We start from the raw sequence: 7136 nt of genomic DNA on the forward strand, positions 1-7136 counted from the left end.
AAATGTCAAAATTGACAAATGCTTCTGCACAGAATTAAACTAAACTAAAAAGCTTCTGCACAGAAAACTAAAATAAAACAAAACACAACTATCATCGGAGTGAATGGGCAACCCACAGAATGGGAGAAAATTTTTGCAATCTATCCATCTGACAAAGGACTAATATACAGAATCTACAAAGAACTTAAATTTACAAGAAAAAAACAACTCCATCAAAAAGTAGGCAAAGAATATAAACAGACACTCCTGGAAAGAAGACATTTATGAAGCTAACAAACATATGATGAAAAGCTCATCATCACTTGTCATTTCAGAAAAACAGTAATTAAAAAAGTCAGAAAACAACAGATGCTGGAGAGGATGTAGAGATATAGGAAACCTTTTACACTGTTGGTGGGAGTGTAAATTAGTTCAGACATTGTGGAAGACAGTGTGGTGATTCCTCTATGATCTAGAAATGGAAATTCCATTGGACCCAGCAATTCCACTACTGGGTATATACCCACAGGATTATAAATCATTCTACCACAAAGACATATGCACACGTATGTTTACTGCAGCACTGTTCATAACAGCAAAAACTTGGAACCAACCCAGATGCCCATCAATAATAAACTGGATAAGGAAAATGTCACACATATACACCCACAGGCATGAAAAAGAATGAGTTCATGTCCTTCTCAGGGACATGGATGAAACTAGAAACCATCATTCTCAGCAAACTGACACAAGAACGGAAAACCAAATGCCACGTGTTCTTACTCATAAGTGGGAGTCGAACAATGAGAGTACATGGACACAGGGAGGAAAATATCACACACCGGGGCCTGTTGCGGATGGGCCTAGGGGAGGGATAGCATTAGGAGAAATACCTAAGGTAGATCATGGGTTGATGATAATAATAATAAAAGAAATATGCTTTTAATTATAAAGCTCTTAAAGAAAATCCTTTTGAATCTCTTACTACCACATCACAGCTGGGACAAACTGCTGATATTTAAAAAGTAACAAATATCAAACCAGAAAGAATTAGATTTAGGAACCAAACTCAGGTTGCTATAGGGAACAGGGCAGAATCTTAGGATTGGAAGGTCACCACTGCTCCTTCAGTCTGGCCTTGGCTGATAAAAGATGGCCTAATCTGGACAGAAACTCTTAGGTTAAAAAAAAAAAAAGAAGAAGAAATTTCTACAAACTAGAAAATACATACTTGACAGCTACAAGAGTTTTAGCCAATTCAGATGACTTGCTTCCCAAAATTTGGAACATTCCCTTGGATTTGACCAAGTCAGAAAGATATGGTCATACTTGATGAAAGAAAAGTGAAATAAAATCTCAAACATAAATAAATAAAAAAAGTTAAGCAAAATTAAAAAATGCACAATAAATATGATTACTGAGTGTCTTAATGTTAAGGAGAAATTAAAACTAAGTGGTTGGTAATCTTAACTTTTGGTCATTAAGGAAAAATTTTAAGACAAATCTCTAATTTAGCCACTTACCTGGAAATAAGGCTCAGGCTGATGACTGTTCTCTACCATCTTAGAAACAGGAAAAAATTCACACTCACCTTTCCTGTCAGAAACAAGCTGAGACTCAAGAAAGGAAGTGCCTGCTCTCCACCATCATAGAAGCAGAACAACTTGTCTTCCTTACCGGAAATGAGAAAAACTTCACAAAAGGAGCTGTAAAGCAAAATCAGCCTTAGCTCTGAACCAAATTTTGGGAGATCCGGGACTCTCCAGGGGGCAGAAGCTCCCAAACCTCAGCAAATCATCTATCCCATTGGTTTGAACAATAAGGATAGCCCAGGTTGGTATCAAGCAATAATAACATTTATCAAAGGTCAGGGCCACACTGGCAATGTCCTTCTGTCTCTTTTTTTTTTTTTTTTTCTTCTGAGGTAGAGTCTCACTCTGTTGCCAGGCACCAGACTGGAGTGCAGTGGTGCAATCTGATCTCACTGCAACCTCTGTGTCCTGGGTTCAAGCAATTCTCCTGCCTCATCCTCCCAGGTCGCTGGGAATACAGGACCACGCCACCACGCTCAGTTAATTTTTTTTTTTTTTTTTTTTTTTTGTATTTTTAGTAGAGATGGGGTTTCACCATGTTGGCCAGGATTGGCTTGTACTCTTGACCTCATGATCCGCCTGCCTCGGCCTCCCGAAGTGCTGGAATTACAGGCTTGAGCCACCGTGCTGGGCCCATGCCCTTCTCTTTTTATCTTTATTCTTATAGCCTGTTTTGTCAGAAACCAGGATTGCAACACCTGCTTTTTTCTGTTTCCCATTTACTTGAAGGATTTTTCTCCATTCATTTTGAGCCTATGTGTGGGAGTTCATTTGAGATGGGTCTCTTAAAGACAGCATAATCAAATGAGTCTTGGCTCTTTATCTATCTTGTCGCCCTATGTCTTTCAATTGGAGCATTTAGCCCATTTACATTTAAAGTTAGCAATGATATGTAAGGATTTGATCCTGTCATCATGCTCCTAATTGATAACTTCACAGACTTGTGTACGTGGTTTGTTTTTTTAGCATCACTGGTCTGTGTAATTCAGTGCATTTTTGTAGTGGCTGGTGATGATCTTTTCTTTCCATATTAAATTCTACTTTCAGGAGCTCTTGTAAGATAGATCTGCTGGTAATGAATTCCCTCAGCATTTGCTTGACTGAAAATGATCTTATTTCTCCTTCACTTATGACACTTAGTTTTGCTGGACTTGAAATTCCAGGTTGAAATTTTTTTCTTTAAGTAGTTGAATATCTCTTCTGGCTTGTGGGGTTTCAGCTGAGCAGTTCACTGTTAGTCTGATGGGATTCCTTTTGTAGGTGACCTTGTCTTTCTCGCTAGCTGCCTTTGACAAGTTTTATTTCATTTTGATCTTGGAGAACCTGATGATTATGTGTCTTAGAGATGTTCTTCTTGTGGCATATCTGAGGTTCTCTAGATTTCCTGAATTCAATGTTGTTCTGCCTGGCTAGGTTGGGGAAATTCTGATGAATCATATTCTGAAATATGTTTTCCAATTTGGTTACATTTTTGTCATCTCTTTCAGGTACATTAATATGGCATATATTTCACCTTTTTACATAATACGTTATTTCTCAAAGGTTTTGTTCATTCCTTTTTATTCTTTTCCCCCATTCTTGCCTCTTTTCTTTCAGAAAGCCAGTTTTCAAGCTCTGAGACTCTTACCTTTGCTTGATCTATTCTACTAGGTGGTCTTGCACATGAGATGGTGCTGGTCTGACCTCAGCACTCCTTAGTCTGCTTGCCTCTCCCAGGACCCCAGCCTGGCAACACCTGCTTACAGGGCACCCTTGGGTGCCCACACACATTACAAAAATTTTTATAAGGCAATCACACACAATTACCATGTGGCTGCATTATAAAAATTCATGTAGTGTGCTTTTCAGCTCTATCACATCAGTTTATTCTTTTTTTAAAAGCTGTACTTCAGGTTATAGGGTACACATGCAGATCATGCAGAATTGTTGCATAGGTACACATATGGCAATGTGGTTTCCTGCCTCCATCCAGTCACATACATCTGGCATTTCTCTTCAGGTAATCCCTCCCTGACCTCCCCAACCCCTGGTGTCCCCCTGTTGGCCACCCCTAAAAAGACCCCAGTGTGTGATGCACCCCTCCCTGTGTCCATTTGTTATCATTATTCATCACCTGCCTATGAGTGAGAACATGCAGTGTTGGATTTTCTTTCTTCTGTCACTTTGCTGAGAATGATGGTTTCCAGATTGATTCATGTCCCTACAAAGGACATAAACTCATCGTTTTTTGTGGCTGCATAATAGTCCATGGTGTATGTGTGTCACATTTTCCTTGTCCAGTCTATCGTCTCTGGACATTTGGGTTATTTTCAGGTCTTTGCCATTGTAAACAGTGCCACTGTGAACATACGTGTGCATGTTTCTTTATAATAGAATGATTTATAATCCTTTGGGTATATACCCAGTAATGGGATTGGTGGGTCAAATGGAATTACAATTTCCAGGCCCTTGAGCAAGTGCCACACTGCCTTCCACAATGGTTCAACTAGTTTGTACTCCTAGCAACAGTGTAAAAGTGTTCCTATTTCTCCACATGCTCTCTGGTATCTGTTGTCTCCAGATTTTTTAATGGTCACCATTCTAACTGGCATGAGGTGATATCTCAATGTGGTTTTGATTTCTCTAATAACCAGTGATGATGAGTATTTTTTCACATTTTTATTGGCCTCATATATATCTTCTTTTCAAAAGTGTCTGTTTATATCCTTTGTCCACTTTTGAACCGGTTTGCTTGTTTTTTTCCTTGTAAATCTGTTTTATTTCTTTGTAGATTATGGATATCAGCCATTTGTCAGATGGGTAGATTGCAAAAATTGTTTCTCATTCTGCTGGTTGCTGGTTCACTCTAATGATGGTTTCTTTTGCTGTACATAAGCTCTGGAGTTTAATAAGGTCCCATTTGTCTATTTTCCTTTTTGTTGCCAATGCTTTTGGTGTTTTAGTCATGAAGTACTTGCCTACACCTATGTCCTGAATGGCTTTGCCTATTTTTTGTCTAGATTTTTTTATGGCATTAGGTCTTATGTCTAGAACTTTAATCCATCTGGAGGTAATTCTACTGTAAGGTATCAGGAAGAGGTCCAGTTTCTGCTTTCTGGACACTGGTAGCCTGTTTTCCCAACAACAATTATTAAACAAGAAATCCTTTTCCCATTGCTTGTCTTTGTCAGGTTTATCAAAGATGAGATGGTTGTATATGTGTGGCATTGCCACCAGGACCTCTGTTCTGTTCCATTACTCTATTTCTCTGTTTTAGTACCAGTACCATGCTGTTTTGATTCCTGTAGCTTTGTATTATAGTTTGAAATCGGGTAGCATGATGCCTCTGGCTTTGTTCTTTGTGCTTAGCATTGTCTTGGATATCCACACTCTCTTTTGCTTCCATATGAAGTTTAAGGTGGGTTTCTCCAGTTCTGTGAATAAGATCATTGGTAGCTTGATGGGGACAGCATTGAATCTATAAATTACTTTGGGCAGTATGGCCATTTTGACGATATTGATTCTTTCTACAAATATGGAATGCTTCATGAATTTTTTGGTCCTCCTTGAGCAGGGGCCATGCTAATCTTCTCTGAATCATTCCAATTTTAATATATGTGCTGCCAAAGTGAGCACCAGTAATGTTGTTTATACTGGATATATTGCCTGTTAGCTCCTGCGATATTTTACAATGATTTTTGGCCTCCTTGCATTGGATGATGACATACTTCTTTCACTTAGTGAACTTTGTTTCTACCCACATTCTGAATTCTACTTGTATCATTGCATACATGTCAGCCTCTGGCCAGTTCTGAAAACTTGAACAGGCTGAACAGTTGATGTAATCATCTGGAGGAAAGAAGGCATGCTGACTTCTTGAGTTTCAGTGTTCTTGCCCTGATTCTTCCTCATCTTTATGAGCTTATTCACCTTCAACCTTTGAGGTTGCTGACCTTTGCACAGGATATTTTTCTTTTATCATATTTGATGATCTTGAGGGTTTGATTGTGGTTTAAAGTAGAATCAGGCAGCTGCCTTTGGTTTTGGAGGATTTTAGGGGGCCAAAATTCACCTCTCAATTCCTGGGCTGTGTGCTTTAACTCTGGGAAACTTATATTGGGTCTCAACTTTGTTCTCTGGCTCCTCAAAGTTTGGAGTCTACTGCACTGAAGGCAGCAAAGTGTGGCAGCTGTGGCAGAGTGTTAGCAGATGCAAACCTGCCTGCTTCCCTGTTGGCATTTGCCCAGTGGTGGAAGTGGTGGAGGCAAGACAGCTTGGTGGCGGCCAGAATACCCCTTCTGTGTGTGCTGTTGCATTGGAGGTAGTGTTGGTTCAGGCTGGGGTGCTGGCCTGTGCATGTCTGGGTGCCATCTCTGTGACCCCCTAAGCAGCAACGACCACTCAACGTATATTAGCATTCCCTTTTCGTGCACAGAATTAGCACAAGGAGAAGGTGTTGGCAGAGGTTGTGATTTTGTTCCTCTGCCTACCATGGCTCTTTCTTCAATGGGAGTTGGTGTGGGTTGAAGTGTGTGCTACATTCCCATGTGCTGGTAGGGCAAGTGCAGCAAAATCCACTCATGTAAACACACACCAGCAAAGTGACGTAGGACGTTTTTGTATAAAGAGCTTCAGTATGGAGAGGCAGTGTAGAGGCGGGTGCGTGCCTGAAGAGTCCACTTTGCTGCATCTCTTCACTGCTCAGGCATGGTCCACTGGCACAGAAACAAAGGTGTGGGCAGCTGAGAGTGCCCTTTAGGCAGGTGTGGCCAGGCTGGGGCCTGGGAGAGGCAAGCAGACTAAGGAGTGCTGAGGTCAGACCAGCTTCATCTCATGTGCAAGAATGCCCAGTAGATATCACGCCTCAGATAACTCTCTGAAATGTGAGGCCCCAGCACAGCACAGCTGCTCTACAAAAACGTGGCCAGACTTCTTTTTTAAGCAAGTCTCCTTTTATTAATAGGGAAAATCACATATGTGATCTCTGCTGGGCAATCTTCACATGAGATGTGGCTGATCAGACCTCCACACTCCTAAAGTGCTGGGATAAAGTGTCTCATAAGACCCAGTAGAGCCTAGAGAGATAGTTGTGCCTGCCCTCTGGGCTTCACATCAGCTGGCTTCCTGCTCCATCACTTTGCTTGTCTCCTGGGGGCTCTACCCCAGAGAGATGTGAGTTAGCCATCACTTAGTGTAATCATCCCAGGATAGAGGGTCTGTTCTATGAGCCCAAGCCAGAGTTCCCTGTCCAGTGATAAGCAGTGGGGGGTATGTGGTATCCACAAGAGATGGACTGCCTTGTTCCTTGGGTCAACTGCAGCTTGTTAGAGTTGTCAATATGGTACTTAGGGTCTTTGCTTTCTTGATATTCTGAAGGTAACAAGGGCAGATCCACTGCAGAGGCAGTGGCAGAGAGGATTTCAGTCGATCTGTGAAGCTCTGTCCAAGAAATTGCCAAGTTGCTACTGGCTTGTTGGCTTCAGTGGGGTTCTGGATAAAGACCCAAGCCAGGAGGACCTGCTCATTGAGGAGATATGGAAGCCAGCACCCACGTAAGGGTTCAGCCAGCTTCCCATAAGGCTGCTG

The 7136-nt window shown here is 41.3% G+C and overlaps 1 non-coding gene across 1 annotated transcript; it reads right to left on the reverse strand.

The window, feature by feature from the left end:
• Positions 1-5079: 5079 nt before the first annotated feature.
• On the reverse strand, positions 5080-5186 carry LOC141582340 (U6 spliceosomal RNA). Its single transcript, XR_012515207.1, has one exon. It is a non-coding gene; the product is annotated as a U6 spliceosomal RNA (small nuclear RNA).
• Positions 5187-7136: the final 1950 nt, after the last annotated feature.

This window comes from Saimiri boliviensis, chromosome 19, assembly GCF_048565385.1.
Source record: "Saimiri boliviensis isolate mSaiBol1 chromosome 19, mSaiBol1.pri, whole genome shotgun sequence".
NCBI classification, from domain to species: domain Eukaryota; kingdom Metazoa; phylum Chordata; class Mammalia; order Primates; family Cebidae; genus Saimiri; species Saimiri boliviensis.